The following is a 25,399-nucleotide window of genomic DNA, read 5'->3' on the forward strand; positions in this document are numbered from 1 at the left end:
ATATATATAATGGAACTCCGTTACCACTTCACCAAGAAACTCCGGGAAAGTCTGAATTAAAATGATGCCCGGATTTTAAGTTCAAAATCTCCCTAATTCTCCATTTTCTTTTCAAAACATGTCAAACGAATTGCCCCCTCGAAATTGGTACCTCTTACAGAAAGTTTCCCTAGAACCCGGCTACGCTGCTCATGAGACTTATGGTAAGCTTCTGATCTCCCTCTCCAGGTAGTCTCTAACTAATTTTTGCAGTGTTAAGATTTGTCATACGTATTTGCCCAATCAAAATTTTTTGACTCAAAAACTGTTTCACAGAAATCCTTAAGAAAGAAAATTCTGAAACGAAAATGAGTAAGTTTGACTATCTGCAACGCACTTTGCTTCACCATTTACGCTATTTTCGCCTGTCTGTAATTTAACCATGATGATAGGTAACTATAACCATGCCAAGATTTCAATTAAAAGACTAATGAACTCCCCATTGAGATCGACCCAATTTTATTTCAGTTAAATAATTTCACAGATACATAAACCAGTAACATCACAGATATTAGGTGTAATGTTTGGTTTCCTTCGTTTAAACTAGAGGCAGAGGCACATATGCCTTTGTGTGACTCAGTAGTTTAAATTAGAATATAATTTTAATGTATTGCCTGGAAGGAAGGACATTTTTCTAGCATCAACGCTGTATATATATACTGAATAATGGTTGAATCTACACATCATCACGCCAGGCCTAGAACTCAGCTACCCGCGCTAGGGTAAAAGCTGTTTGCTCTGTTCGTGTTCTCTGTGTCGATACTACATGTAAGTATATAGACCCTAAGTGAATATCCAGTATAATGTGACCTCATCAGCGAAGTTAGGATCTTTTCAGGGAGGGTAGTGAGGAGGTCACTAATATTTTGAGAGGATCATTTTTGTTACAGTAAATTCCAGTCAGGAAACGAACCCGGAACTCTATACCAAGGCCCGGAAACTAACCATTTGGCCAAGAGGAAATTGATAGAAACACAGAGAACAATAATATTGACTACCTAAGCTCTATGGTGCTTGAAATTTTGCAAGCAAGTAATCGCATTTAGTATTCTGCTTATTGCTTTTCAGAACTTATTCTGAACTTAAGAAAGAAATAAGGAGTTTTTCTTCTTCTTCTAAAGTTTAGTCTCACTGTACGAATTTTTTTCTCATAAAAACGAATTTCGCAAATGATGCGTTGCAACCTTTCAACGAGAACGGATACTTGGACTAAAAACAGACGGAAAAATGAAACAAAAAAATAATCGTGACGCAAAGGTAATTTTCTTTCTTTCTTTCTTTCTTTCTTCTCAGAATAGAAAGCGGGTAGGTAGCAAAACGATACGATTGATGCTATCTCCACCTAGCAGACTTTAATCGAACTGGAACGAAAAAGACCTAGAAAGTTAAAAAAAAAAGATACGGAATACAAAAACACAACGAATATACATCTGTGAGGAGGAAGGGAGGGAAAGTACAGCACCACATTCAAGAGAGAAAAACAAGTGGAGAGAGAAAGAAATGTAGGAAAGTAGGCAATTAGCCACATCTGAGCGAACAACAGGTTCAGAAAAGTGATCTCATAAAATGCCGCATTTTCATTCGCACTTTGCATTTAATCAGTATATGTACAGTGGTTAAGATACGAAGCTCTAAAATAAACACAATGCCTTCACTTAAAGTGGTAAGTACTTGGCATTTACTCTTCTTTTAAATTAGCAATTGTCAATTTGAATATATTTGCATTGAGATAGTATAGCTGGCATGAGAACAAATAACTACGTTTATTTCAATTTTATTACACTGTAAGATATTCAGTTAAATTACGATTTCACACTGACAAACATTCCATCACCCTACCGTTATTAAATTACAACTCAGTGTGTAGTATAAGTAATATACTGTTTAAGTGTAAACATATTGCTAGGTGATCACTTATTTATATCATAAGCCCCCCTGACCAGAAGGAGTTGTTTAGAACTTCAAATAGCCTGTTTTTTCCCCAAAACATAATTTAATATCATTATCGAGATATTTTTTTTTTAAAAAAAAAAAAAGATCCTTTTATTAGTCATCGATAGGCTTACTCAACTGATTGGAAATTTCGATGAGTGCTGACCTAGGCTATTGTTTATTTATTTCCATATTTCAGCAAAGAGCAAACAAGTGTATAACTAGAATATACTGTATATTTTCATAGGATATTACGATTTTTTAACATATGGGAGTCCTATACTTATGGCATGGTCCAGAGGATGTCTTTTGGAGATCCCATTGGTTCCGTACTTGTCTAGTGGGGCACTCTGGTTTCCAGTAGAAACCTTATGAATAATAGTAATAGCCATGGGATTTTCCTTGAATTTCAATTCAATACGTCTGTTATGGGACAATATTGTGGATGTCCAAAAGTCATCCTATAATTATCCCATGAAGATCTTAGAAATGCTCTACTGGAAAACTATACTTCCGGAACATAAGCGGAAATCTAGACATCCCAAAATATTGGGACTTACATCGAAGGGATAATTCTATGTTAGGCGAAAATGGTTTAAGGTTGTAATTATTCAACGTTATTTAAATGCTAATGGTCTTTCCCGTGGTACGCATTCTTATAATTTAACAAAGACAGAATGGCAGAATGTTTTATCAATAATTTGTTATAATTTGACTGAAAAATTACAATGTCTCGTTGTCCGTCTCGTTGTCGACACTTTCCATGTGAATAGTAAAATTACATAAAGGTAGAATATAATGACTATTAAAAATGTGTCCTTGGTTGGATTGTCTTGATGCCAAAGGTATATTTGGAAGAAATTTATATTTTGGCTGTTTTGATAGTTAAGAATAAAGTACCTGCGCCATATTTGATTTTTAGACTTTTGATTTATATAGGGAATTATTTTAATGTTTTGTATGAAATGAACAGGACTTGTAATAGTCAGTTTTCACCAATTTCTTCTTCAAGTTCAGTTAAATTTTCCTTGGTTTCAAAAAATAAATTTAGATTGTTTATAAATTTAAGTTATTTAAATAATTTTTAATTATTAAGTATTTAAAGTTACGTATCACTAAATATAATTTTCACGAGCAAATACACATTTTAAAATATGTTTGAAGAAGAAATCAGTAGAATGAACCCCTTAAAATTGCAGTTCATTTTAAAAGATAAAGAAGAATTATTTCCCCCATTTCAAACAATGGAGCCAGGAAATAAAGATGGCGCAAGATGTTCGACACTCTTAAGAAATGAAGTGCGTTTTGGGGTAATTTAAAAATAAACATAAATAAAAATTATTTACGTAGAAACTGCTTGAGCGTAGGAACTTGTAGAAATCGTGGACGCAAAACGAATATAATAATAATAATAATAATAATAATAATAATAATAATAATAATAATAATAATAATAATAATAATAATAATAATAATAATAATAATTAAAAAGTATAAAGTCATTCATAGTGTAACGTGACGGCTTTTGCAGAAGATTAAATATTTTCCAGTCTAAAGAAAGTTAAAAAGAAAAAATCAAATTCAGTTTTTCACCGTATGCTCAGTTTATCCAGTTATATCACTGTTTTTTTAATTTTAGAAAATGCTGTCCAGCAACCTGTACACAGAGCATTGATCACAATTTGGTATTTAGGTAGATGGTAGTTTAACATTTGAAATAACTTGTGTCCCGAAAAGCAATGAAATTTTTACTCTGTTTCTGTACATTTCAATTTGAATAGACTGACTATACTACAGTATAATGAAAGCAAATTTGAATTGTAGATAAGATAATATGTTTTAAATCAAATCTCTATGTTGCGAGAGTATTACATATTCACATTTTCCCCACAATTGGTAGTGTCTTTAACCTTGCATCGCCATTTATGGAGGACAATAAAGCTGAATGTCGGATGAAAAGTCATGACTGTTTTAAAGTTTAAGACACAAACACGAAAAAAGATCAGATAAAAGTGATTTTATTGCTATATTTTGATAGCCCACAATCTCTTTCTATCCTGTTCGTTTATGTTACTGAAAGAATGAACTCACGGAAGGGCATGCGTAATAATCTATCACCAGAAATGAAAGAGAACAGGGATACGACGAAAACTTCCATGATATCGACCGTGATTCAGGACCTCCCAGCTTCTACAAACGGCAGATGAGAAGAATTACACAGTTCTATCTTGGCTGTATGGTTAACGTACGCGTCTTCGGTGCAGAAGACCCGAATTCGGTGTGCTCATGTGGTTCGGAGTGCACGTCAAGCTGTAGGTCCGCGTCTCATATAGCTTGGGTGCTGAGAACGATGCAAAACTGCGATACAACCAACCAACCAACAGCAGCGTCTCTTTGCAGTTTTTATCATAAACAAAATTTAAAAGCGTATCCTTGGCGTTCCGTGATTACCGCTGTTACTTTGCGAATGATAATTACTACCTGGGTAATGAAAAATATGCACATAGCTTAAATAACTTTTCTTTTTATATAAAACTACAAACAGTGTATAACAAGTAGTACAGAAAAATCACGAAAGAAAGGCATCAAGTTAGTTTATTGTTGCTAACAGGTTCAGAAATATATTCCACACGGATGGAACACTCAAAAATTAGTTTATTTTATTATTGTTAATTATCTAATTAAAAAAGAATTTTTTAAAATAATTTTGGGTGTAGATTAAATTTTATTTTCTTTAACAAAATTAACTTCGATGTCAATTCGGTTAAATTCTACCAAAACCAACCATTTCTATCAACACACTATCCCTTCCGCAGCACCGGGGAAGCGACTACTGAAAAGAGACTCCCATTAAGATGGGTAATTACATCTCTAATGTTATTTGGTTTCCTTTGCATTATCCCTAACACACTTTCTCATGGTTTTCTCTTTCACCGAAGTAATTTTCATTATTTTAATTCGCACTCATATTTCGAAAGTCTTCAATCTCTTTTCGTAGCTTTTATTACACAGTATCCGCGTTACTGACCCTATAGAACACAACACTCCACGCGAAATATTTGATTATTTTTCTTAATTCTTTATTGAAGAATCCACAAAATATACTTTTCTTCTTTCTGAATACTTCTTTCTCTTTTCTATCCTTACTTTCATTTTAAGTTTGTAATTCTTTTTCCATAAATAATATTATCGTAACACCGAAAACTAGTCACCTGTTCTACTTCTACATTTAATATTACACAGTAAAAAATGGCCAATTCAACTCAATTTTAACACAGGGCAGTGGTTCCAGCGTGACTACCACTATGTGGTGTTAATTCAACACAGACCCCGCGGTGTTGGCGTTAAACGCAGGATATGTGTTACATTTTTAACACACAACCGGTGTTGAGTGATGTTAAATTCGGATCTGTGTTAGTATTTTTTGTGATGATTCGAAACCATGTCAGGGTCGGTAGTGTGGGGAAAAGTGTTGAGTGTTACTTGTGCGGTGTTGCATCAACACGAAGAAAGTAACATGGTGTGTAGTGTGTTAATATTACACCATGTCAAGTATCAATATAACACAGTCCCTGTGTTATTTCTACATCATTTTCTTATTATTTTAACACACAATCTGTGTCATATTTCAAGGTCAAAGCCGTGTAAGTAACACCGTTTTGGTGTAAATTCAACACTCCCTGTGCTAAAATTCAAGGTCAGACCACCAGATTAACACCGTTTTTGGTGTTAGTTCGACTTCACATCTGTATTACTACGACACCTATTTCGGTGTTGAAATAACTCCATGTGCGCTGTTGATGTAACCATTCTTCTGTGTTGGAAAAACTTGTGGTGTGCATACTTATGCTTACCGAGGATTCTAATTTTAAAACAAGAATAGTAAACTACAGAACACTTAATTTAGAAAATCTATATACTTACATAAATTGTTTTGTCGTCCTCCCCAACATTTATTGTGAAGTATTCCTTGACGGTGTGAAACACAACCTTCACCAACATCTCGTTCAAGAATGATAGGAAACTCTTACCTATATCCTTATAGTATGTTTGCCTCTCAATCGTGTTTCTACATGTTTTCCGCCATTTTTGATACACAGTCCTAGGTGTTGACTGGTTGAGCTCTAGTGCAGTGTGGAAGTGACAGTAATACGGCGTTGTTTCTCGCTGTTGACATATTTCTTCAGAAGCATTATGTAAAACAATTGAGAACACATCGCGCTGTTTGCATGTTGAAATTTTAAGAATACCTCGATTTGTTTAAGTATTTCTTTCTATTGTGTTTGTTTGTAGCTTCAGTACATAAGCCTTTATAATTATATGCCCAACATATTTGATATCACGCAGAAAATAACACCGAAGATTCTACACCTGTGTTAATTTAACACACAGGCTGAGTGTCATTTCAACTACCGGCATTTGACACACAACTCCAAATGGAGAGTGAGTTGTTCTAACCACCTGTTTGTGTTATATTTTAACACAATCGTGTTAACACATATTCATGTCGTTGAAATAACAACGATTTTTTACAGTGTACAGATCGTTTAGCTCCAAACCGCACTACTTTTGTCTTCTTAACATCTGGATGGTTGAATTAGAGTTTAGCGTTCCTTTTCAACAGCAAGACTGTATGAGACATGAAACTACAGTTTAAGATGGAAATTTCAGTGCCTTGAAATTTCAAGGCTCTCCTAGGAATCAAACCGGGATATACCAAAGGCACGCCCGCATAGCCGCGCAAACACTAACCACTTTTATAACATTTTATTCATCCCATATTTTTCGCAGTTGCTCCTCAAATTGTGGTTTGTTCAACAGCGTCTTAATTTCTCTGTATCAAGGCTATATGAGACGTGGATCTGTAGCTTAAGGTGGAATCGGAACCACCATAATGCGTTCAATGCTCTTGAACCAGGAATCAAGCTCTAGTTACTGTAGCAGTGGGCACACTAGAACTTTTCCTCAAATACTGGTTTTCTTACAAGTATCGTATCACACCGTATCTGTCCAATCCAATTACTTTCTTCCGAAATATCTTTTTGCCTATGTAGATCCTCCTTCACTACCTGTTCTAGATAGAAATGCTGTTGGTAGGAGCTAAATCTTTATAGAAATTCTTTTCCAGTCGTACACTTTTCTTTGATTTCTTCACGTATGGTAACACTTACTTGTTGGGTCATAATAGGAAAAGCATCCTAGTGTTCCGAAATACATATTTCCTAAGACGAGATCTAATTAATCCTCTCTCTGTTGTTCAAAAATGGACCATTTGTTCCATTTCATTTTCTAAAAAAATAAGCAATATTGTTATTCTAGGAGTTTTCCCTACTATTCTAGGAGTTTGACCAATTCGTATGGACGGACAAAATCTCAACTTTTCTCTAAATTTAGTCTAATTTTACCAATTTTAATATAATTTATTCTCATATTGAATTAGGACCCCTCGAAAAGCTTTGGACCCTTAGAAATAAATTCCTGTGCATGTGCCTGCCATAAGGAATATCGAAGTGACTTCATAAGTGCTTTGATTACGATCAGCTCAATAAGAGTTAACCTATTATTGTGTTTTCCGATGTAACAGACTCTCCTTGCATAAGATGCATCATCCGTAAAATTAACACATCTTTTGTTTAGGAAAACAAAAAATGGACACTAAACGAATAACATAACTTAAAAGTAACAATATTTAACAAAATCCTATAGTAGCTTCCTGAAACCTGCAAAATTCTTATTGTCGTCTAAATCTTCTCCCTTCCCCCCACCCCACACCGTCAAATCGTGTTCTTCGTCAACTTCGATGTCGTTTTCCAACAGGACCATTACTGATGCCACCTTGAGAACAAGCCCGTAGCCGTGGATGGATTAGAGCAGGTGGTGCTGCCTTAAAAATTATTTTTTGCTCCTTCTAAAACAGAACATTGTAGATATTTTTTAAATTAAAGCAATACTAGATACGAAATTCTTATCATTTTAAATACCAAATTAAAGTAAATTGATTGCAATTCACTCATTTGTTCTTAAAAAGATAAGTTTCCTGGTAGATGCACTAATTTGCCTTTTCACATTCTGAGAATATCGAACTCAAATACCCTACAGTGATGGCAACCCCGAACTTTATAAAATCCTATCTTGAAAAGCAGAAATTCCCATTTTGCTCTTAGATTTCCCACGCGCTATATTAATTACAAAAATTTCAATATTTATAAAATATGAAAATTAAAACAACTGTATAACACTTACTTTCTTCAATATTTGAATTAATTGTTCATAAATTCCGATCTTCGAAATTTATGAAATGTTTGATTAAGTATTTTTTCTTAATTAAAGAAACTATTGTAAATCTTTTTAAAAAATATGTTTTGTTGTCAAAATTTAGTATTTTCGCTATGGTTTTTGCCATAGTGTTCCACTAAACGCAGTGAAACTACACAAACATTAATCTCCAGCTATTTCAATTTTGGAAATTATATTTTTCGTTTTGCAATTTACTTTCTTCCGTTAATTACTATTATTATTTAATTGCATGCAGTTTATATTTCTTGATGCTTGTTTTTGGAATTCACAAGTTACTGCATAAATCACTTTCACACCAACATGCACTTTCCAATGACAAAATATGGCAATTAGCACTGGTTTTATTTTTTATTCAAACGTCACTTATACAGAAATTTCCACTTATAGAGAAATTTGTTGCCATCGATAAATAGATAAATATATGAAAAATACAACATATGCTGCAATTTTGACAAAAATTCCCTTTTATCCCTTTTCAAGAAATTAATTTCGAAAAAGCTCATAAAATGAGATTTTTCCCACGAGTTGGCATAACTGATACCCTATTATTGCATTATTGCATACATCAAAGGAGTGGAATTAGATGCATGGAGGTACAGAACGTTAACTACAAACATCATTAAATTGTAGAGCAGGCTTGGAGCTAGGAGGTGGCCAGGGAATCTCCGCCTTCAACTCGAGCTGAAACTTTTAGATGTTTTTTTATGTTCTGATAAATATATGTTCAAAAAATAAGCAGTTAAGAATGTTCTAGGATGAAAAAGATCTATATTTCTATTACAGATTCCATAAATAGTAAGCTCAGTGGAGAGCGTTTACCTCTGTTGCGGTTGCGTGGGAGCCGTGATTCGATCCCAGCTAGTGCCAAATGCGTTTTGTGGTGGATAAACACCGTGTGCATAGGTTTTCTCGGCGTTATGCCCTTTCCTCTCACTTTCTTCATTCTACCATTTCATTCATTTCTCATCATCATCATCGTCTCCTTTAGTCTACACGGCATACCAGAGCTCCTCCGTGGCTAAGCGGTTAGCGTACGAGCCTTTGGAGTGGGAGGCCCGGGTTCGATTCCCGGCGGGAGCTCATGTGGTTCGGATTGCACGTTAATCAGTAGGTCCACGTCTTATATAGCCTCGCTGCTGAACGAGACGTTAAACTCAAAATCAACTCAACTCTACACGGCATACCAGTGAAACGTAAAATTGAAAAATTATTTCATAAACAGTATTGTAAATAAATAAACAGTTTTGCGTTGTCTCTTGAATTATGTTATTGACTTCTCATTCTTAATTTCTGCTCCCTCTAAGAAATCGGGCTGGCTACCGTACTACTTCAGAAAATATTTAATGGCCGGTGGATAAGGTTGCCCTAACCCACTCACAAGTCAGATACCTGTGTGATTTTAGGGCGTAAAGAGAGTGTGCAAGCCTTTCAATAAAAGGAGTATATACGAACTTGTTTATTGTGAGTTTATATTTAAGTGTACCATTCTCGGAAAAGTGTGCAACGATGCTATTCCCTAGGTTTATTTATTTATTTATTTATTACTTTCAACGATAATTAAAATCAAGTTCTCAGAAAAAAAGTGGCAAGAAGACAATTATAGAGGACTCTCTTTTTTAAGTACACGAAAGACATTTTTAAAAATTGCCATTACTAATTATTCTTTTTTTGTTTAAAAAAAAACAGTGTATTGCATATAACTAGATTCATTATTCCTTCCTGTTAGGTGGTAAAATTAGAATACCATATAAAATAAATAAGTAGTTTGAATAATTGTTGTTCTAGTTTTTCGCAACTTATTATTTACCAGTAGATCAACCAGCTTCTTGCCACCGAGGTTTTTTTTTCTTTTGTTGTGTTTTGTTTCTTCAAGTCAAGTCGTCAAGCCAGTTCTTCATAAGTTTATTCCCCAAGCAGAAGTAAAGATGATTAGCCATAGGCTATTTTGTCCATGATAAAATTATATAGTTATCACAGAAGTGTCATAGATGTTCTCGCTCCAGTGATATCTGGAACTGATGAAAAGAGTGAGACATTAGATCTGAAGAGACCCAAGAAGAACCCCCCCTTCCCGTTAAGTCGGGGACAAGCCGAAAGCCTTTTCGTACGTAGTTGCTGTTACTGTTGTGATGAATACAAATTTGTTCGTGACAGAAAGAGTTAGGTTGCATCGGTGTGCATGTACGATTTCCCAGTGGTGCTGGTAAGAAATTCAATACGCTTTCTCAACAGCTTTTTTACAGTTGTTCAGAATTGCCTTCAGATCGGGAATGCAATCATTTTTGCAAGAACAGAGGAATACTGAAGGAATCCACTCAATGAGCTATTTCTTAGCTGAGTCGGTAGCAGAATGAATGACCTGTAAGATTTCCCTATTGTCACATCCGTGTTTCGTATTGGCTCGATTTGAATCAAGTTGTGTCTTTAGAATTGGTTGAGAAGAATCTTCGGTTGCTGTGAACTCCGCCATAGTCGATCCAAAACCCGTGTTGAGAAAAGAGGATTTTAACCTGGATGACATATGTTCTGACCTCAACAGCAACCCAACAACAAAATAAAACCTATCAATAGCAATAGAAACAGCATCGAAGATCTTCAAGAACACATTTAATTTCAAAACAACTACAGCAGGGCAAGTCTATATTGCACCAACATTTGTAGAGGTCGTAAGTTAAAACAAAAACCCAGTACAGACGACCCAAAACTAATGCAAAGGGAGTAGCGAGATAAAGATCCAGAAAGGCAGGGAGAAAAATAACTAAGCTCTGATGCAAACCGATGACTACAGGCGAGACCATAGACAAAGATTACCGATTTGCATGATTGAAAAAATAACAGATCTCCACTAACCAAACAATTTTCCATTATGGACAACATAGATTTGTAAAAATAACAGATTAATTTTAGGTGTGTGTAATTAACAGATAATTTAAAATACAGACATATTTACATGGATTTTTGCTATCCTTTCCAGTGTGGTTTTGCCATGTAAATCGCCTATGCATACAACATGACCGATTAAAGTTTTCTTTTCTTTGCTGGCTTTCATTTTTTTTTTTTTTTTTTTTTATTTCTCTATCAAAACTTACAATGTTAAAAGCTCTTCTCACACTTTCCTATCTTCTAATTTACCCTTCTTTCTGTTCTATCTTACACATTTAACAGATTCACGTGTAAATGTTTTCGTAAAGATAGAATCCGCGATATACTCTCACCGATAGATGATATAGAATACTAACAGCATGTAGACAGATGGTTGATGCGCAGTCTGCTGCTCAACTGACAAGGCTTGGTTGCATAATTAACAAACTTGCATGGCACGGTGTAGCCTCTACTACAAGAAATTACTGCCAACCCTGACCACTCGTAGTAGTGAAAAATTCCAACTACTAACACTGGTTCTAACCCGCTCCGCTGTAACACAATTCCTATCCTGTTCGTAGTGGATTCAATTCCGCCCAACTTGAAATACGAGCAGTAGGCATCTGGTTTCTGCTGTTCGTTGTTCGTTCCTTCAGTTGAGCATCGCAGTTTTTCCAGATTTTAGAATCTAGACGTGAGATGGTTTTCTCAGTTTGCTGAGTTTATATCTATCTACACCCTTCCAAATTTACTAACGCTATTAATCGCCGTTTCTTCATCTTTTCCTTCCAGAACTCTGGTAGATATCCTCTGGCCAGTGCTAGGAGAAAGGATATAACATACCATGTTCTTAGTAGACTAATTTAGTGCATGCGGGACCTGGGGAATAGATAGAGGTTTATGTCCAGGACCAGATACTGCGAGATTTGGGGGGCAGTATACATAACCATGTTTCGAATCTTAGTTCCTGTGCCTGATTGGATAACTGCTGACTCTGGAAAGGGCCAACAAGAATAATACCTTTAAGCAAGGCTTTTCCTCGATAAGGGAGTGTTATTGGAGATCGTAACAACAGATAAACTTTAAATGTAGACATTGTTCGGGAGAAGGAGAAAACATAGACTAACAGGAGAATTTATTGAAGTGTCATGAATCTTAGATGAGGCGGACACCATATTGTTTTCACTTTCAAAATGTATATGTATGAACAAAAAATGCTGAGTGAGTAGGCTTACATTCATTAACATGACATTAACATACTTCGTCTTAAAAAGTATTTGGTCTAGGAATTAATTCGTGCGGTTGGTACTCACACATTGAAGCTGTAGTACAAACACAAAATACATAAATACCTTAAGAAAAATATTGTCCATCGCTAGCCACCACTTTCGCCCATCTGTCAGGCAATGTACGGATTCCGTGGCGAAAGAAGTCCTCATCCTTGGAAGCGATCCAGTCAGAGACCCATGTTTCGATATCTTCTGAAGAAGTAAACCGCTGTCCAATCAAATCGTTGTTCATGCAATCGAACAAGTAGTAGTCCGAAGGAGCAACGTCTGGTGAATACGGCGGGTGGGGTAAAACTTCCCATCCGACATTTTCTAAATAGGTTTTGACCGGTTTTGCGACATGTGGGCGAGCGTTATCATGTTGAACAATAAGTTTATCATGTCTGTTCTCCCATTCTGATCGTGTTCTGGCCAGAGCTTGCTTCAAACGCATTAATTGTCGTCGATAACGTTCTCCATTTATAGTTTCACCCGGTTGCAGCAGCTCATAGTACACCACACCTTTCATATCCCACCATATGCACAGCATAACCTTTGCACAGTGAATATCTCGTTTTGGTTGTGATGGACCTGGTTCACCTGGTTTCACCCAGGCCTTTTTTCGTTTAGGGTTCTCGTAATGGATTCACTTCTCATCACCCGTAATAATTCGATGCAGAAACCCCTTTCTGCTCTGTAGTTGAAACAGCAATTCGCAAATCTTTTTCGTCTTTCAACGTCTCTGTCTTTCAATTCATGTGGAACCCAATGTGACATCTTTTGAATCATTCCCATGGCTTTCAAGCGTTTGGAGACTGTTGTTGGATCAACGCCTAATGCTGCTGCAAGTTGTTCCTGCGTTTGACACGAATCCTGCTCGAGCAATGCTGTCAATTCTTCGTCTTGAAATTGTTTTGGCTGTCCAGCTCGCTCTTGGTCTGCCAAGCCGAAATCACCACTTCTAAACCGTGCAAACCACTTCTGACACGTTCGCTTAGCTAGAGCATGGTCACCATACACTTCCACCAAAATACGATGACTTTCAGTCGCACTTTTCTGCATGTTAAAGTAATGCAGCAGGACACCCCGCAAAAACACTTTATCAGGCACAAATTGCGCCATGTTCACTTAACTACAAACTGGTGTTGTTGACGCTTTAATCCACTGCCCTATACTACGAACGATACGCGATGACAGGGGTTTGCAACACATGTGTGGATACACGGAACTGTGGGACGCTCCGTTCGTTGCGCCATCTCTTGTCCACCCGCACGAATTAATTCCTAGACCAAATAGCTTTCGGAATCAAATCCCGCTGCTAGTCATCTTGACAAAGGTTTTCTGTTTCCATCATACAAATAGCTTTTCCATTTTTATTATTATTGATGTTGAACTTCAATCATGTCAGAGTATATTGGACTTGCATGATGTATCTCATGGGCGGCGATTAGGGGTGGGGCAAAGGGGGCAGTTGCCCTCCCACTTTCTGAAATGGCTTACTAATGTGTATAATTTCATTTGGAAATGTAAAGTTTTTGTATGTATTTAGAAAAAAATGTGCATAGTCTCAATAATATTTGCCGTTGCGTGAGTATATTATATTGGAGTATATTATATTGGTTGTCTTCCCGTGGAGTCAAGAAAGCTACAAGAATTGCGTTTTAATTACCACAAAAAATGTTCCAAAAACTTATCTATTGGAGCGCAACAATTCGAGCATACTTTCATTTCTTCTTACACGAGCTCGATATAAGTCCAATATGAGGTAATCAACCGCTTTGAAACTAATTGAGATAACATTTCGCAAAAAAAGAAATCTTTCATAAGTCATTCTTTAATTGCACAAAAATTGACAGTTCGTAAAATAAAATGTCTTTTCTTCTTTCTAATAGTAAGGAATATTTTGATTTGATTTGATTTTTTTTTTTTTTTTTTTGAGTTTAACATTCTGCTCAGCAGCAAAGCTATAGGAGATATAGACCTACTGATTAATGTGGAATCCAATGATCTTCCCCCGGGAATCGAACCTGGGTCTCTCACGCCAAAGGCACGTACGCTAACCGCTTAGCCAAGAAGGAGCTCAGTAAGGAATATTAATTAAAAAGAGAGTAAAAAGAAACTTCTACCTTTTCCATTGTTTTGCAGTGTAATAAACGAGCGAAGTGACGTGTTTAGGGGTGTACGAGAACGAACATGTTTCCGAATTTCTTTAAATGTCGTAGCATATGCTTGTGATATTTACTGTCTTTCTAAGAGTATTAACATACATATAATAGCATGCGTGGAATTAACCCGTTATCGTTTTTTTTTTTTTTTTCAATTGAGTGGAGAGAAAATTACGAAAATATGTCGGTGGGGTATTCAGGACACATAGCAGCAATAGGCACATACTCGACGACGAGTTTCAGGAACGCAACAGATCACCATAGCGAAAATGTAAATTAGCCAGCGAAAACAGAATAACACCGCTATCTTTAAAGGATTAAAAATATAAGTTGTTCATTAACACTTTTAAATTCCGGCTTATTTAAAGGTAAATTATAGGCTTTCAGTCAAGCGTCTACAGCATCTTCCCTATTTATCCTAGGATCATGGTTCATACCTCCACTTTCAATATAACTTTTCCAAACAAGCCTCATTATTCATTATGATACTGTGATTAATATTTTCCTTTCTATTTATACGTTTTGTAAATTTGTTATTAAATAGTCTGATTACACAATTTTCCAGATAGAATTTAAGATGTTCATGAGCAAGGAATCAAATCTTATATCTTCGTTTAAGTGTACAAAGGGCTAGTACCTACTTGCGTTGCTCTTGTCAATTTATTTAATAAAATTTGAAACATGATATACGGTATTTTAACTGAAAAAGATAGTATCCTATTAGTTATACAACCTTTCATCAAACAAAGTGTTAGAAGCAACCAGGGAAATTTCTATATTAACATTGATATACAAATATTCAGATCATGTATTCCCCCCCCCCATTTTTAACGTCCAACCGCCGCCACTGATGTATCTGAAAAATTATTACATAAACAAATAAAAATAATGACCCAATATAGTTTATAAAGTATTCTTCGAATATGTTTTTATCAATTGTTCATTTGGTCATATACTGTATACAAACCATTATTGGTTTCTTTATTCTAATGAATTATGATTAGTATATGCGTCACTGTTAGAATAAATGAAATAACAATGGACAAAATTTTCTACTCAACTTTGTGCATTTTTCATGTGTAATACATAAATAACTAAATAAATAATATAGTCTAGCAGAATAAAAACATTGAGATCAACTATCAATTGCATATTTCTGCTAGATTATATTATTTAGTGCGTAATGTTTTTCGCCATTCCGCAAAAGTGGCGAAAAATGACTAGAAGCTATCAAAATGTGGGTGTAGAGAAGAATGGAGAGAATTAGCTGGGTCAAGTAGAAAACGAATGAGAGGGTCCTAGAATAGTGGGGGGAAAAGAGCGATTTTAGATATTATTAAGAAGAGGAAAGGAAACTGTTTGGGCTATTGACTAACAAGGAACTATACCATGAGGAACGTTTTAAAGAGTATGGTGGCAGGAAAGAGAGGGAGGGGACGAAGAAGACTATCATTAATGGACGATGTCAAAACAGAAAAATACTGTAGTACATGAAGACAAAGAGGTTAGTGGAAGACTGTGGAGCATGGAAGCTTCTCAGTTGCAGCAAGTGACTTGAAAATATTGGCAGAATACCTATGATGATGACAAGGAGCAATTACATCTGATTGGTAGGAAATTACATACATTTTATAGTGCCATAAAAATTAGTTCTGCTTAATTTTCTCGAAACCTACACATGAGAGTTTATCCTAGTGCCGGATTTACGTACAAGCTAAAGAAGCTATAGCTTAGGTCCCACTTTTTGTGTGTTCCCCCCCCCCAAAAAAAATAATGGAAAAAAGTGGATATAAATTTCCAAAATATAAGACAAAAACAAGTAAAATAAAACACACGAATGAATACAAAATCATTTTAAAGTTAGAACTTAATTATTTATTTTACTATTAACATTCATCTTAACTGTATTTCAGTTGAAAAATTACTTGCATAAAACATACAATTTTACCATGTAGAAATGGCTTTAGATACCTATGGCAGTGGTGCCCCCCCTCATGTCCATGACGCACCCCCCTCAATTGTCTATCCGTAGGTGTTCTTCCATGAAAAAATCTTTTCGATTAATTTTTACACCCCCTCAAACATATTTACGTATATAGATTTTTACCCCCCCAATATTTCAATGGCGCAGTTTGCGTCATAGCCCCCCTTTGTGGGCACCCCTGCCTATGGTGTTTTTGTTTTCGCTCTTTCTTCATGTAAAAAAGAGCGAATTTTTTGCATTTTGTGGCCTTTTGTTATTCTCTCATATATATATATATATATAAATCTGTGGCTTGGGTTTAAAAGCACCAATGTCAAAAAAATATCATTTTGAGAAAAACGCATTTGAAGTTTCTTACTTTTTGTTGTTGTTGTTGTTGTTGTTGTTGTTTGAAGGTATTTTAAACATACTTGCAAATAGAAAATTCATACTTTCACCAATGAAAGATATGTTTATACCCTAACGGATACTTGCATTTTCATAAATATATCTCAGCTTTCCTCCGAGATATCTCTTGACATTGGCCCTTTTGATCTCGAAATTCTACTACTATTTTTTTTTAAACAGACACAATGAAATTGGCTCTTTATTGAAAGTTTAAACTTTGAGCTTGCTTAGAAATTATGCTTTGAGCATAACATTCCCCTATAATATGCAATTGTCATGAAAATTATGTAGCTAATCGCCTTAAAGTGAAACATTAAGCATGTAAATGAAATTTTAACAGGTGTTTCCTTATTCTATTACAAATCCCAAAACAACGCTAGACACTTGTTGACAATAAATACCTATATCAAAATGTGGTTGAACTCAGAAAATGGCTAGAAATGGCTAAAAGCAAAAAGGACATATCTAGAAAAGCTACTAGTGGCTTTTTTGAAAATTTGTGGTTAGCTAGGTTCTCAAAATGGCCAGATCTAGCCACAACGTGGCTGAATTGGCAACCCTATGCAGTGTTAACAAAATATACACTTTTAACCATGATTGATCACTGTGAAACAGATTGTTGTTGGATTTACACTCACAGACACAAAAGCACAACATTATTACTTATTTTCCTTTAGGTCTTAGGTGTCACATAAAAGACGCCGCCTTTCAAGTCAAACAAGTACAGTAAGTAAGAAATTTAAACATTGGCCTCAATAGAGTTTCCAAAAAAGTCCAATTCTCATTTTGGTCGCGTCAAAATATTAACAATATTGGATCAATAAAGATCAATGTTCACTTTGGCTCTAATACACATTATTTTTAAGTAGATTGAAGAAAGGTCAATGTATACTTTGACCTTTTTTAAACACAGAAATACTTCATCCTCAGCAAGGGCCTATAACATTATTTGGAAAATTATTCTAAAACTATTCCATGTTGACACTTGCCCTTCTTACACAAGAAAATGCATATTTAGAGACATTCAAATTGCTGAAAATCTCATTTTCGCTAAAAGGTGGCGTTGGCCCTTTTAGACCCAAGCCACAGATATATATAATCTTTGAAGCATATTTTACGTCAACTGAAATTGAAGTTTAAGAGTTAGGCCTAATAGCAATTTTGGGTTTCATCTTTTTAACCATAGTATGTACTGTCGTTTTGCTAATATCATATTGAAGAGATTAATAAAAGTGTACTTCAGTATCTGTTTCCTGTTAATAGGTAATGTGGTTTCTCTCCAGTATTAATTTTTAAATTTAAAAACAAATGTCTCAACTCTACACAAAGTTTTCTGCATTAAAGTTTAAAAATATTGTAGAATTTAATGTTTCTGTTTAATTTATTCCAGATCTGTCTTTACGCTGTGGTCCTGTTGGCGCTGATTGCACCCATCTACGCTGGGATTTACGTCCTGGACGATGGGGAACCAGATGAAGGTAAGCAAATAAAAATATTCCAGCACAGTTCGTGCTCTATAGGTTATGCGTCATATGTGACAATCCGTATATAATATTACTTTTATATAGGATAACTTGTCACTGAAATGATGATAACAACAAATATCCTGTGTGTAGTTCCCTACTTTTCAATCAATTTAATATATACTTACAATTATGCGTGGTCCGGGTTCGAAAGTCAAAGAATTCAACTATCGATATTTCAATATTGAACTAAAGAAGAAATACAGTATAAACACTTAGTCGAAAAGAATGTTACAACCCAGTTACAACCATAGAGTTATAAAATAACCACTAGAGGCACAATTGACGCTGCAAACACGTTGTCTTTCAGCCGCACTAATGTACTGTATGACAAAAGCACAGTTGCGTGGTATTGTGTGTTACGAATGTCGTTTGTTCGGAGAAAGAAAATTTCAATTTCTTGTGTGGTTTATCTCCGTACAGAGAAATTTAAAAGAGAAAACCATACACTGTTTCACGCTTAAGTTACCGGTACTTCAGATATCGGAACAACCGAGATCACGCGGCTATTGCTACCAGCAAAGTGTTAGTCCCTACGCTAGATCTAAAATCGAGCTTTAGTTTTATTAAGTTGGTTGTTCAGGTATTGAACATTCTACACTGTTTCTCCACAGAATGAGAATGTGGGATAAAACAGAGAAACCTTGAGAAAACACTCAGAAATGTTTTTTCCACCACAAAATCACATTGTCTGTGACCGAACTAGGAATCCCTAGCACCAGAGTTGAATGCTCTAGCACTGAGCCATCGTGTTCTCATATGTACGACCATCATAATAGACTTTTTTGTCATTACTGGTATGTCATTTGGGAACCGCAGTCCTTAGATAATCATTTTGTCTTTATGTCTCAATTATCTGTTTTAATATCTTCATAATTTTCATTAATGGGGGGACACAGTGGATAAGTCATCGGTTGCTTGCCTCTATTGCATCTGGTCCCTGGTTTGATCCCCGCGCAAATAAGTTTGTGGTGGACAACATCACGTACGTGGATTTTCTCGGGGCACTCTCGTTTCCTCCCACACTCATTGCACCAATTCTTCCATCATCATTCATTTGCCTTACTATTAAAAGAATACGTCTCCCTTAACCTAAAGAGCATAATCGTGGGACGTCAAACTGAAAGGTTTTCATTTCCTAATTTGCAATACTTCCATCCAATCCCCCAATCCCTTATTATCCCTCTATCACATTTTTTTTATCACCTCTCTGAAAATTCAACTTCTCAGTGTCCTTACTGGTCTCTTTTTTATTATTCTGACTCTTTTCTCTGACCTCCTACTCTTCCTAACACTTCCTCATTGATTTTCCCTTTAACGTAACTAATTTTCTTTATTCTTCTCTCTTCCAACATTTCACAAACCTCTAATTGTTTTCATCGCTGTTGTATAGTATCCGTTTTTGTGCTCCATACATTCAATTCAGCACATAAAGCACTTGATTTTATTTTTTCTTACCTCTTCATTCAAACACATAAAATACACTTTTCATCATAAAGCCTTCTTTCGCCTTTCCTACTCTTTCTTTCTTTCCGTTTGCCCTTCATGCCTTTACTAAGAATATCACCTCGATAACGAAAATTAGACATCTAATCAACTTTCTCTCCTCATACATTTATATTTGATACAAATCGTTTTGTTTAATCACCATTTTTCTGTCTTTCTAATTTCATTTTACTTAACATAATCCCGTTTATTGTTATGCATTTCGAGTATATATGTGTGGATTTGTGAAATTTGGGCTAATAAGTGTTTGATTACTTCTTCCATTTATACTATATATTGAATAATATTCCACATTCTTGTATCACAATTTTCTAGTTTTTGCTTTCTATTATTTCTCTTTCCTTATCTAATTCCATCTAATCTAATCTTTCCTAAGACATTGAACTTCAGTTACTGTAATGCCATATTTATTTAATTCTTTTCTCTGTAATGATCTCGAAGTTCTTTAGTGTTCTTAACCTAGATTGTCTAGTCTTCATTGTCAAAAATAGTGATCAACCTGTAAATACATATTTAATTAGCTCGAATAAGTCATTTAACAAACAGTCATGGTATCAGTATTGCTTCTTGTGCTCATCTTCTTATTGTACACCCAAATTGATCATTTGATACGCTACTTTTCCTTTTATATAATGATAATTATCTTGCTAGTTTTTTTTTAAACATATATAATAGCTAATTTATATACCTGTAGTCCATCCATCCTTTCTTCTCCAGACTTTTCCTGTTTTCTAAATTTCAATTAATAATTTTTGTTTCATTAACTCATTGTTTTCATACTCTTTAATTACACTTTCCACTTATTTTTCTATAATTTTAAACCCACATTCCAGACATTCTAAAGTCAATCATTGTCTACCATATAATTATGTCCAGTGGCGTATTTAGGGACATAATTATCTCTATCTTGAGATGCATTTGATATCTTTACAGCTGCACTAGTAGTTGTCAGTACTCCATAGCCATCCCCACGTAACAAACATTTAACACGTAACATGACATGTTAATTCGTTAATTCCTCGTTTCCTCAATCAATATGATTCCAACTTTCATTTGCTGCTAGAACTTGGGTATCTCGCGTGTCTCCTACAGGACAAATAAATTGCATATTGTCTGTTATCTCTTATCTATTTGTGAATGAAGATGTGAATGAAAATGTTGCAGATACTGTACGATGCGGATGCAATTATGATATTTTATATATTGCTCAGACCTCTAAAGAGCTATTTACCATCTTAGCAATGTTTCCTTAAATATAATTTATTTCCTTTAAAATTTACTACTTCCTTTCCGATATTGTAAAATCATTTTTGTTTTCATATCCAAGTCATTGTTATTCTGTATCTGTTTTAAATCGCACTTGAATTCACAATGTGCACGAATTCCGAACTGACGAAACTTTTGAAATGGACATTCTACAATTCGTTAATACAGAATTTCCTCCTTGTGGATATTAACTACTTCCATTTTTATTTGCTTTTCTTATTATCAATATTCGACTTCCCTCTAATTTTCATCACTATTCTCAAACATTTTTCATTTCTCTTTCTAGTTGTATTGCATTTTCTTTACGTTTCACATTTTCCAGTTCTTTGTTCAACAATTGAATCGGTGATTGCAGAAAGGGTCTAAGTCCATTTTGTATAGATTTGAGACATTAACGAGAAAGTGTTAAATACAGGACTGCAGAATTTTTCTTAGGGTCCATCTATAGTTTAATGTTGCATTTACACTGTTCTACACTTGCCCTTTCCATACACAAAGTTCTGCAATCACATAAAAAACAAATAATCATAAACCAAATTTCAGAAAAAATGTGACTTAGGTTCTTTCTGATATTAGCGATTCAATTATACCTTATTTTATATCATATTTATATTACATTTTATTTCCCATATCCTTTATTCTGCTTTCATTGTCTCCACTAAACTTTCTTTATTTTATATAACTTTCGTGATTCTTCCATATTTACGTGTTTTTTCTTTTAATTTCAGCTTTTTAATCGTACAATTATTTTTTGTTTTATCTGGCTATTATTATAATTAATCTTTGTTAACTAATCAGACTTTTCATCTATCATGTCCTCAACATTCTCTTTCCTTCATTTCTCTACATCTTTTTCCAGACTGGTAGATCCAATACAATCAATATTACTGTCAATTCAGACGTTAGCGGCTTACGACTACTGCATTAGAAAAAACGACGAACTACAATGGAAATATCATTTCAACATCCATTCATTTTGAACACATGAGAAGCGCACATTGGATTTTTGTATACTTCATAAAATTGAAGACATGTTAAACTCTTCTTTATATAAACATGTAAAAACCTCCTGAAAGAGTGACTTTTCTCTTATACTAAGCCGTTACAACAACTTTCACTTGTCAATGTTCGAATTTACGTGTGTTCATCATTTTCTACTCTAATCAATGTTGCCAATAACCGGCATCTTACAACGTATGTGTATTTTCCTAACATCTTTTCCAATCTCTAAGAATACTCTTTTCTTTCTTCCGGCCTCTTGGAAATTTGTTTTCTTTCTTCGTTTGTTTTTCTTCAATAAATATGGCTTCGGTGTCAATTCCTTATCCTAAATCTCTAACCTTCACTCTTTGTTTCTCTGAATGTAACCTCAACCTCATGTCCTTTTCATCAATCCTTCTTTCCTGACCGCTCTAAGAACCATCTACCTCTGACCTCTTTTAATGCACTATGACAAGTGTTCATTTCAGTTGCTCTTAGTTTTGTCTGTTCCTTTTCTAACTTGAACCATTCTCAGCTCGATATTCTCTGACCTTTTTTTACCAACGGACCTTCCAAAGTTTCAATCTAGATTGAATTGGGTCGAACAAAGATTATCTCTAATTTGTTTCAAATGAAATTTAAAAATTAGTATTTTAACTATTTATTTTACCTGTCATAGCTACAGTACATATGTGACTACATCTTTAAAATAAAAATATAACCGACATCACTTTTGGGATAAAATGAAAATACAATAAAGACAATATTTTATACTTGTGAACATTATATTAAAGGTTGAGTGTCAATGTGACCCGTCTTCACCTTTACAAGACCAATAGATGATACTTCGACAAAATAAGCTGTTTATATTTTTAAAAAAATCACATCATAATAAGTATACAAGATAAGAATATTTGAAACTTCTATAGTAGATAAAGGTGTCAAAAATGTCAGTTTATACTTGGAAAGAGATTGACTAATTGATAGACTTGTTCTCAACCTAACAACATCTCGTATTATGTCGCTATTTATTTTAGAATACCTCATTGTTTATTTTGTCATATGTAGCTTAATATTATCTTTTGAGCTTTGTAAAGTGTTGTTATGCGATTTTCATAATCAGCATTACTAGTGATAATGTAGTGAAAATTATTAAATATACTATATAATTAATTATCGTATACAAGAATGAATTTCTTATGAAATTGATAACTGTGACAGAACACCTCTCCTTATATAAAGCATTCCAAGAGTAAGGATATTGAAAAAATATTCCTATAGTATATTTCCCGCAAAAAAGAAAAAAAATACAGTATGGACTTCGCTTTTTTTCGTAAAATCCCGTAGAAGCACACTTAAAATTTCCTATATGTTAGTTGTAGTAAAATATATTGTAATAATAATATTTTATTTCAGTCTTTCGACGTCATCCTGTAGTTCGTATCAAGAGAGAAGGAGGTTATGGTAGTGGAGGAGGAGGTGGGGGATATGGTCATCATAAAGGAGGCCCCGTTGGACCCGTCTACACCTTCGTAAAGACTGATTACCACGGAAACTTTAAGTGGGGCGTTCGACACAAAGTTGGAGGAAAATATCATTGAAATATTTAAAGCACTGATTTCCTCTTTTCTCCTTTACTTATGACTTTCTAACACGCTATAACTTCTAAGCTGATATTTAACATTCACGATGACAGATTTGAAACTTATTCATACTGGGTACTAAGGTTTTCTAATACAATATTCTCGTTTAAATGAGACTATTTTAAAACACTTTAATCAAAATTCTTATCATACTTAGAAGTAGAACTCGCTGAAACTTACTGGATAAATTGGACTCGCTATTCGCTTTTAGGACAGCTGTGCGAGTCAATATCTTTCAGTGAAGATTCTACACACTTCTATTTCTCTAACTTCAAATATCTGACATACATAAATCAAGTTTCACCTTTACCGGTCTGTCTTCACACTTTTGCCAAGTTCTTTTACAACCTAAAACTTCGATATATTTTAGTTTCAGCTCTTTCAATCTTGCATGATCCTAATGTCTTTATTTTTTTTAACTTTTACTAACATTTTTCTTTCTCTTTCCATTTTTTAAAATCCTCTTTATAGCATCTGCTGCATCTGAGCAATACGCACGTATTCGCAGAGATGGTGGGCACATGGGCCGAACTGGACCTGTTCACACATTTGTGAAGACAGATCATCATGCCAACTTCAAGTGGGGAGTTCGCCATCATGTTGGACATCAATATGCAGGCTAGACTGGCTTAGTTGGTGAGTTTCATGCGAAAGGTTATTCAGATAGATATTGAATAAGTCCCTCAACCTGACCTCAAACAAAGAAAACTTTTATTTTCACTTTCAAAGTTTGAGAAATGTTGAATTGTAATTCCAAAGGTTTCAAGAAAAAAACTAAACTAGTCGAAAATAATAAAGAAAATGTACAATAACATATCAATCATAATCATGTTGTTGATTTTGTAAATTTATTATCTATTGTTTTTGTTACTACATGTTTTCTGTAATTTCTGTAATAAAAAGTTCTAGTTCATCTCTGTTGTAGTATTAACTTTTATTCTGTAAAGATATTTCTATCTTTTTGATAATAGTACAGAATCTATACAAGGTAGTACGCCAAGATATATCCAAACTTCAGCATATGATTCCTGTAAGGACACATAACAAAAAAAAAACATCAATATATGTGTGTGATACTCCGCCGTTCCAGAAATATACGGGGTGAACGAAAGAACGACACATCCCACAGAGTATGGAAATATAGATGAGCAGGCCACCAGTGAGATACACATCAATATCCTAAAAATAGTGGAAACTGTCATCCATGTATCGTAGGTATAGTTAAGGGGGTAGGTGGAATGATGCTTAATTATTAGGTCTAAAAGCAACAATTAATGTAATTTCGGAATGACACATGCATCTCTGGAGGAGACAGGGGCATGGAATCGCATGGGAGCAGCGTTATTAGAGGAAGTGCTCAAAATGATCACGATCTATGCAGAGACAGGCACAGTACCACGCATACTGGATGGGACAGTATAATAAATGTTCATTTTATACTCTGCCCAACACTAGTTTTTTAGTAAAGAAGTTTAGTTGGTTGGTAGATTAGAGTTAACATTTTTTGTCAGCACTGAGTTATACGTAAAACGAGGAAAGACCCCAC

The 25,399-nt window shown here is 34.7% G+C and overlaps 1 long non-coding RNA gene across 2 annotated transcripts; it reads left to right on the forward strand.

Moving 5' to 3' along the window:
• The first annotated feature begins 1,452 nt into the window (after positions 1–1,452).
• LOC145684810 (uncharacterized) lies at positions 1,453–24,766 on the forward strand. Of its 2 annotated transcripts, none has more exons than XR_014131403.1 (3): positions 1,453–1,702; positions 18,325–18,412; positions 24,325–24,766. It is a non-coding gene; the product is annotated as an uncharacterized LOC145684810 (long non-coding RNA). The 2 variants fall into 2 exon arrangements; XR_014131402.1 differs by having other exon boundaries at positions 1,495–1,702; positions 23,627–24,766.
• Positions 24,767–25,399: the final 633 nt, after the last annotated feature.

This window comes from Thermobia domestica, chromosome 5, assembly GCF_964235325.1.
Source record: "Thermobia domestica chromosome 5, izTheDome1.hap1.1, whole genome shotgun sequence".
Classification (NCBI taxonomy): Eukaryota; Metazoa; Arthropoda; class Insecta; order Zygentoma; family Lepismatidae; genus Thermobia; species Thermobia domestica.